Source organism: Mus pahari, chromosome 21 (genome assembly GCF_900095145.1).
Source record: "Mus pahari chromosome 21, PAHARI_EIJ_v1.1, whole genome shotgun sequence".
Lineage (NCBI taxonomy): Eukaryota > Metazoa > Chordata > Mammalia > Rodentia > Muridae > Mus > Mus pahari.
This window is the reverse complement of record NC_034610.1, coordinates 16,108,602-16,118,008: the sequence shown is the minus strand read 5'-3', so window position 1 is coordinate 16,118,008 and position 9,407 is coordinate 16,108,602.

Sequence of the window (9,407 nt, the reverse complement as noted above, 5' to 3'; positions counted from 1 at the left end):
GCGTAAGGATGTTTTGCTTGCATGTGTGTACTTGCTTTCGGTTTTTTTTTTTTTTTTTTTTTTTTGATTCTTAGTTCAATTCACCAATTCACTCTCACACCTACTTATGAATGCTAAATTTTATCTACTAGATATGTCCATGATCCTAGAGGACAGCAAAATCTAATAGTCTTAGATAATTTTCTGTAAATAGGACAAATGCTGACAATATATTTCAAGATCTGATACGAGTTGACAAGAAAAGGCACTGTATGTAAAATGACCAGAAAACTTCAGAAAACAATCAATGAGAATATTTCACATCTAGAATAACAGTCTTGCCAGAAAATGTACTTTTAACTTGTCTTGAAGCTGAAAGAAAACATTCATTTATGTTCTTTATCTGTACTATTCATTCTCCACTCCACCAAAATGCTGGTTCTTGCACCATTGACATAAGTTTTCATGAAAAATATAGTTTAAGAAAAATAATATGTTTTGTTAACAATACATATATGCTTAATATGTGATCCAAAAATATATATCACAATGATTTTTAAGTTTTAGATTATGAAAATGTTGAACAATGGACTAAGAAGTCCCTGGACTTGAAGATGTCCCACTCCCTGACTATTCTTTGAAGAGACAGTTAATGGCTACTATTCTGTGGTTTTGCTCTTGCACCAGGATGGACCTGGAAGCAGGAAAACAAACGTTGCTCAGAGAAGAGTTTAGATGTTGGTGGGAGGAAGGGAGGGGTCACTAGGTGCCAGTGAAGGACCTCCCTCATTGTTATTCAATGTCTTGCTGGTGCTACTGAATGATCAATCAAAGGAGGTCCCTAGGATACTTGCTGTGGAGTATGTTCTTGTGAACATCCCTTCTCTAGTTCTGCTTTGGAACAGGGCAACCAGGAAAGTATACTTATTGCTTTTAGTTTCCTAATTATCACTTAAAATACCACTAAAGTATGTTATGGGTTTAGGGTGGTCAAAATGGAAGGATCCAGAATCTGATGTAGGGAGCTTGGGAAGGGTATGATCTGATAGAAGTTGATCTACAGTCTGCTATTAGGTGGATAGGAAGGGTTTGTTCTAATGGAAAAATTGGAAAAAGGAAGATTATAGGTGGATATAGTTAAGGCTGTGACCCTTAGGTTGCTGCAAATTGACCTTCTAAAAATTAAGAATACAAACAACCCACTTATAAACTTACAAAAATTCATATTTTACAAATATTTTCAGATTGAAACTGTCATGGTTTGTCTTTGAATTAATGAGATAAAGCTAAAAAGATTGAGTATATTCAGCAGCAATGCTCTGAGGTAACACTTATCTCTGGAAAATAAAAGTTAATTTATATCTGGCATCCAACATTATTGGAGAACAAAGAAAGCCCACCACTGTGGTCAAAAGCATAGGCTAACCCAGAGAAATGTCACACAGGCAAAGAGACATCTGACAGAAAGTCTCGGGGGAGAAATTTGCCTTGGGTTCTCTCTAGCTCTAGCCTCAGTCCTTGCTGGCCACACGGAGAGATTCAAAAACTCCAGAGCAGCAGAGCCATCAAGCTCATAGCAAAAACAAACAAAACAAACAAACAAACAAACAAACAAAGCAAAACAAGTTCCTCTGTGAAAGCAAATCATAATAAGTCAACCTCAGTTCTTCATCGAAGAGGGAACAAAATCCGATTGGGAGGAAATATGGAGACAAAGTCTGGAGCGGAGACTGTCTCACCTGGAGATCCATCCCACATACAGTCCCTAAACCCAGACACTATTGTGGATGTCAAGAAGTGCTTGCTGACAGGAGCCTCATATAACTGTCTCCTGAGAAGCTTTGCCAGAGACTGACAAATTTAGAGGCAGATGCTCACAGCCAACCATTGGATTGAGTACTGGGGACCCCAATGGATGAGTTAGAGAAAGGACTGAAGGAACTGAAGGGATTTTCAACCCCATAGGAAGGACAACAATATCAACCAATCAGATCCCCCAGAGCTCCCAGGAACTAAACCCCCAACTAAAAGAGTACACATGGAAGGACCTATAGCTCCAGCTGCTTTTGTAGCAGAGGATTGCCTTGTATGATATCAACAGGAGGGGAGGCCCTTTGGTAGAGGAATGATAGGGTGCTGTTGTGGGAGCGTGTGGGTGGGTGAGCACCCTCATAGAAGCAGGGGGGAGGGGAGGGGATATGGTGTTTTTTTGACGGGAAACCGGGAAGGGGAATAATATTTGAAATGCAAATAAAGAAAAAAACCAATAAAAAATAATCTGGGATAAGGCAGAGGGATAATGGAAAATGTCTTTGTAATTCACAAAGATTGTGCAAAGCCCCAGAGAGATTTTTACTTTCTTTTTACATAGATAAATGTTCACTATAAACAAAGCAATATCTAATACAGATGCCACACAGGTATTAATTGAAACTCGGGTTTTAAAAGTGCAAAGTCAGATTGTGAAAAAGTTCCTAGAACTTTATTTTATTTTATTTTATTTTACAGGGGATTAAAATTGTTTTAATTTTTGTCTTCTTAGGATATCTGGTTGGGTCTGAGACTGAAACTGACTTGAGAAAAGTAAACACAGAGTTTTTCCTACACAGAAAGGTTCCAACATGAAAGGAGGGTTCTCAAAGTACACTCAACCAAATGCTTTCATTCTTTATATAATGTTAAATAATGTATGACATTTGTAGAAAATCAAATATTTGTGGAGATCAAAGGACAAAGGAGATTTTTAAATGATATATGTTCACAAAGGTATTTTTCTGCCTCAAATCCTCATCTGAAATGACAAAATATTGTTTTTTTATCATTACAGAAAAATGAGATATCTGAGTGCTCCCTTTTCACCAGATGTTTTTGAGCTTTAACACAAAATAATCCTAGTGGCCATATGACATATTTTGGTGGTGAAATGATATTTATACTACTAGCCTTACTCTTAGTTTCAGAAGCAATAAAAACTAAAACTATTTTGGAAGACATTATGCTCCTAAAATCACCAAGAATCATGTGCTCAGATTACAGTCTCTGAAAAGAAGTGTCTCTTGTATCTCCCTTACTCCAGATTTCTTGCAGACCCTTAGACTCACAGGCCAGGGTGGCAAATGGTCCTAGAGCTATTCTGAACTATGAGCTCTCCATGGGCCTCTGTTTATCTTGTGGCCAAAGGTTTCTTTTAGCCTTGCTTAGAAGAACTCAGTTTAGTTAACTGGCAGAAAAGAATAGGTGATTTTGTCAAGTTAATTTTAATACATTTTGGTGGAAGTAGTTTTTCCTCTTAGGCTTGTTAAAATTTTTCTTGCTTCCAGTGCCCTGATACTTCTTCACTTTTTAAATATGTTCATAAAACTCATTATTCCTAGGTACATTCAGATTTGTTTAAAATTATTCACTACAGAATTTGGTGTGCTAAGATAATATTGTATTTAGGCAGCTGCATTTTTAGAATGACTCCTTAAGAGTTCAGGATTCAGAAGTGCAGCAGGTAGAGAAAAGTTTACAATTTTTTTTGAGAGAAAAAAGAATCATGGGTGAGTGTCTCCATTTCTTTAATTGTGAGACCCGAAGCATTTAAATATCCATTATCTTTAAGAGTGCCTTTCTAGGCAGGTGGAGATGACCAGGAAAGTGGAAAGATACTATCACCAGTTGGAACAGTAATATTCTCCACTTCCTTTATCAGCTTTAAGGTTATTCAAAGTTCCAAGCAAGTGATATGTGAACTGTGGGGAAGATAACGAAGTCATTTCTAGAGACATCAGGAGGATAGCTATCTAGGAAACTCAAAGCACTTAGCTTTTTTTCCTTTATATTAATGCCAATGATATATAGTTTTTCTAATTTGAAACACTGATTAGAAACTGATGGGTATATAGAACATGCAATAAGACAACTAGTGACAAATTGGAGACAGTTGTTAGACCTTTAAAAGCTTGGTCAGTATCCATAGATGAAAGGATTAGAACTACTGCTGATATTGACCATAATGACTATATAATTAGACAAAATGTTAGCCAATTATCCTAGATATAAAAATTTCCATTGTTTTGACCGTAGGAAATGAGGACATTTGAAAAGGCATTGTAGGTAACATGTTTCTAGACACTTCCCTAGAAGACATCAGCCTTCTGGAAATTGTAGGTGTGGTAAAGGTGGGCAATGAACTAATGAATTCATATTAGAAAGAGGTATTCAAGGTAATCCCTCACAGATGGGAAACTCTGTAAGCAGTTTAGCTTGTCCTCTGGGAACAAACAGCAACAGAAAGACAATCACACATTGCCAACAATCCACATGGCAACTATTGAAAACTAAACTAGCTATTGTAGACACTGTGTACTGGCATTTTATGAATATGGCTTGATTTTTTTTCCTGTGTCTAAAGAGTTGAGAATTCTGGCTCACTGGTATGGAACCATGAATGGAATGTGAGTGCCTAAGTGTCTAGTTTATGTGTGGATTTATAAAGATCTAATTGTACGTTTTTAAACAGAAAGAGGAAAAGGATGATCTGAAAGACACTGGATTGTTGAACAAAAAACTGAATTAGAATAACCTAAATAACCTATATACTTTAAAGATGAGTTAACATCATAATGAAAATCAGAGAATGTGTTATCTTGGGGAAGATGTTTGTCTACATTTCTACAGGGTATGAAAGACTATGGATTCCATCAAAATTGATACATATCCAATCTGAGTAAGAAAAGCTTTTACAAAAATGTCACAACTCAAGGATGTAAGACACACAGAAAGACGGCAATGCTGATAAGGCAGAGAGTTGACTCCCCTGCATGGGTACATCTCAAAAACAAACAAACAAACAAACAAACAAAAAAAACTGGTGGAAAAGGGAAAAAGGACAGATTGTTCATCAGACTGGCAGAATGGAAAACTTTGCTTCTGAAATGAACATTCGCTGAAGGAGAAATGATCACATCTGTAGTTATGAAGGATCATTGCATAAATAGATCTTCATATGAATTCAAACTGTATGCTTGCAAGTTTGATAATTGTTTCTACTTTAATTGTTAGTATTTCTTCTAGGCTCTTCCAGTTACTTGGTAACCACCAGTTAAGAGCATGGCTTGCTAGAAAAGGACTGTTTGGCCATTCTTGTGTGCTCTGTCTCTCTGACATTTCTCTGGCCTCCCTCTGGCCTCCCTCTGGCCTCTCTCTGGTCTCTCTCTCTCTCTCTCTCTCTCTCTCTCTCTCTCTCTCTCTCTCTCTCTCCTTCTCTGTGCCCTCGCTCTTTCTGCCTCTACTAACTTCTCAACCCCCCCCATGTTATGCTCCGAAATAATTTTCATTTTATATTAGACTTGTCATATACCTTGTACCTCAGGGGGTCGGGGAGGGGGATGTCTCAGCATGGGCTAAGGCACTCCCTCTCACTGCACCATAATGTATTTTACAAAACATATCAGTAATAGATAAACTGTACAATTTTAGCAATTTACTACATCACAAGGTGTGTGTGGGGAGAGGGGGGAGTGACATCCACTTAGTCTTTTTCCAGCAACCTGTAAGGCATTGACCATGGTCAAAGTTTCAGATGACGGGGTCAAATATTTGAGATAGAGAGCTATAACAAGTGTTACACTTAAATTCTCCGCATTTTTTTCCCCAGAGGTATCTCTCTTTTTCAACTAAGTTTTTATTTTTTTGTTTTCAAAGAAAGAAATGAATTTATTTACTGAGGGTTCTTGAGATCTAATTTTGGAAATGCAATTGGACAGTTCTTTGACAGGTGTGTTTTCTTTAAGCATTATGTGTTGACTTAAATGCTATACATGAGATTTAACGGGAAATGGAGATGGGAATTAGTTTGAGAGTCACTGAGACTAGATTCTCTTCAGTTTAGGAAGACAAACTGGAACAAGTATTTTAAATGATTCTGATGAATGTGCCAGTTCCTAAAACTAGTACTTGATAAGTAGTCCATAGTTGAAATTTGTAGTCAGTATTCCACTCATTATGAGACAGCCAGAGGAAGAGTGAATAGAGTGCCATTTATGACAGCAGTGACACATTAATTTTTTTCTGTTAGTTTCATAAGCTTGTGATAAGGTAGAGTAAATGCAAGGTGTGTCATCTGATCTGTGAGATGAAGGCAGTTGATCTTTCAGTATATGCATTCCATGCCAAAGGACTTCAGAGTCCTCTAAGTCAGTGGGAGCATCTACAGCTGTGTATAACATAATCTAAAATAAATGATGGCAAAGAATTCACATGGTTCTTATATCACTAGTGCTTTTCAGCTGCATGATTCTGCACTACAAGAATGAATTAGAAAAATAAATAGCATTTTATCACATTATAATGATAAAAAAAATAACTGTTACTTTGTGGCATAATTTACAAATGGTCATTTTTAATAGCAGGCTCAGAAGTTTCAGTCACCTGCGCTCTGGTGGTTTGAAAAAAAAATGTCCACCATATTCTCATATATTTGTACATTTCCCCATGTCTTTCATGTAATACTTGTTTGGAGGATGAGAAAGATACAAGATGAAGGGGATCACAAATACTTTTTCCATAATTTCCAAGAATACCTGAAGCAAGACAAAGTATGGCAGGGCCACTGTTCCTACACTGAGACCATCATAGGCCATTGTGTGAAGCAGTGAAGGTGAAGCCTGAGTTTCACTGGAGACTCAAGATCCTGGAGACTGGCAGAGCCCTGTGTTATTGGTCAAGGACAGTTACACAGAGGGATGGAAATGAATTAAAAAAAATATGTATCTTTTAGGTATATAGTTGGAAGGGTATAGAGACCTAAGATCATAAAATTGATCACCAATAAGTAGACATGGAGATATAGTGTGTGACATTGGATCTGCTTTTCATTTGTATTTGTTAAACATTTTTTTCTCTGCTTGGGATGGAAATTAGTATTTATGATACTTGATATTGAACATAACTACTTTATCTATCTATCTATCTATCTATCTATCTATCTATCTATCTATCTATCTATCTATCTATCTATCTAATTTTACAGAGGATCAAACTTAAGAGAGTAACTTGAGTCTTAGAAGAATTATCGATGTTAGACTTCAACAGTGTTAACGTAGTTAAAGAATATGAGGACTTTTCATTTTGTTGAAATGGATTTTGGCATGAGATACACATGAGTTGTCAAAAACAGAAGCACAAAATAGTTATCTGAATGTAAAACTTCCTCTAAAGTGTCTTACATGTTTTTGTCTCCCCGTTTCTTGGACTGTTTGGGCTATTTTTTTTTTTTAGGTAATTTCTTTATTTACATTTCAAATACTATCCCAAAAGTTTCCTATACCCTCTCCCTGCGCTTGCTCTCGTAACCACCCACTCCCACTTCTTGGCCCTGGCATTCCCCTGTACTGAGTTATATAAAGTTTTCAAGACCAAGGGGCCTCTCTTCCCAATGATGGCCAAATAGGCCATCTTCTGCTATATATGAAGCTAAAGACACAACCTCTGGGATTACTGGTTAGTTCATATTTGTTGTTCCACTTATAGGGTTGCAGACCCCTTCAGCTCCTTGGGTACTTTCTCTAGCTCCTTCACTGGGGGCCCTGTGTTCCATCTAATAGCTGACAGTGAGCATCCACTTCTGTGTTTGCCAGGCACTGGCATAGCCTCACAAGAGACCACTATATCAGGGTCCCTTTAGCAAAATCTTGCTGGCATGTGCAATAGTGTCTGGGACTGGTGGCTGATGAGGGAATGGATCCCCAGGTAGGGTAGTCTTTGGTTAGTCCATCCTTTCATCTTAGCTCCAAACTTTGTCTCTGTAACTCCTTTCATGGATATTTTGTTCCCTATTCTAAGGAGGAATGAAGTATCCACACATTGGTCTTCCTTCTTCTTGGTTTTCTGGTGTTTTGCAAACTGTATCCTGGGTATTCTAAGTTTCTGGATTAATATCCACTTATCAGTGAGTGCATATCTAGTGACTTCTTTTGTGATTGGGTTACCTTACTAAGGATGATATCCTCCAGATATATCCATTTGCCCAAGGATTTCATAAATTCATTGTTTTTAATAGCTGAGTAGTACTCCATTGTGTAAATGTATCACATTTTCTGTATCCATTCCTCCATTGAGGGACATCTGGGTTCTTTCCAGCTTCTGGCTATTAGAAATAAGGCTGCTATGAAAATAGTAGAGCATGTGATCTTATTACCAGTTGGAACATCTTCTGGGTATATGCCCAGGAGAGGTATTGCTGAATCGTCCAGTAGTAATATGTCCAATTTTTTGAGGAACCACCAGACTGATTTCCAGAGTTGTTGTATAATCTTGCAATCCCACCAGCAATGGAGGAGTCTTCCTCTTTCTCCACATCCTCGCCAGCATCTGCCGTCACCTGAATTTTTGATATTAGCCATTCTGACTGATGTGAGATGGAATCTCAAGGTTATTTTGATTTGCATTTCTTTGATGATTAAGGATGTTGAACATTTTTTCAGGTGTTTCACAGATGAGAATTCTTTGTTTAGTTCTGTACCCCATTTTTAATGGGGTTATTTGAATTTCTGGAGTCCAGTTTCTTGAATTCTTTGTATGTATTGGATATTAGTCCTCTATCAGATTTAGGATTGGTAAAAACCTGCCGCAGACTACCATCTTTCTGGGGTCTCCTATCTGCATGGAACGGGTCTCTGGTTGCAGATGAACAAGGATTCAGTGAATGACAAACAGACTGACACTAGAGAGTGTGTAATATCTGAATTTAATATCAAATCGAGCATCAGACTTTTTATACAGAAGAAAATAGGGGAAGGACTGGCAGGAACCAACTGGGATAAAATTCAATGTTAAGAGCTAGGATCAAATACAGCTCCACCTAAAGTCAGCTTAAACTTAGAAGCCAGGGTTAAGTGTTTCATGCCCTTGCCACAGTTCCTATGGTTCACCTCCCCCCTAGGCCATTGTAAATACTTGTGTATGGGTGTAACTCAGCTATCTATAGTTCTAAGTGTCTACTCTGGTTCCTCCTTAGATCACAAACTTCCTACTTCCTAGAGAATGGTAAATTCCTGTGTAGGGCAGGGAGCTAGCCATGACCAGGTTCACCTCAAGGATTGAATGCCTAGGACTGGTGAAGAATCTAACTTAGATATATGTCAAAAATTCAAACCTTAGGAGCACTTATGATAAAGCAATATTAAGGGAAAGCACACAGATCCATTTACCAACTAAAGCGAGGATTGGAGCATTCCTTATACAGGATGCCACGATTCCAAGGGACTAAGTTTCTGTGAACTTTTTGCCTCAGGACAGTGCCCAGGTTTTGGGGCCTGTAACACTTGTCACTACTGGAGTGGATGTAGCAAAAATCCTTTCCCAATCTGTTGGTGGCCTTTTTGTCTTGTTGACAATGTCTTTTGCCTTACAGAAGCTTTGCAATTTTATGAGGTCCCATTTGT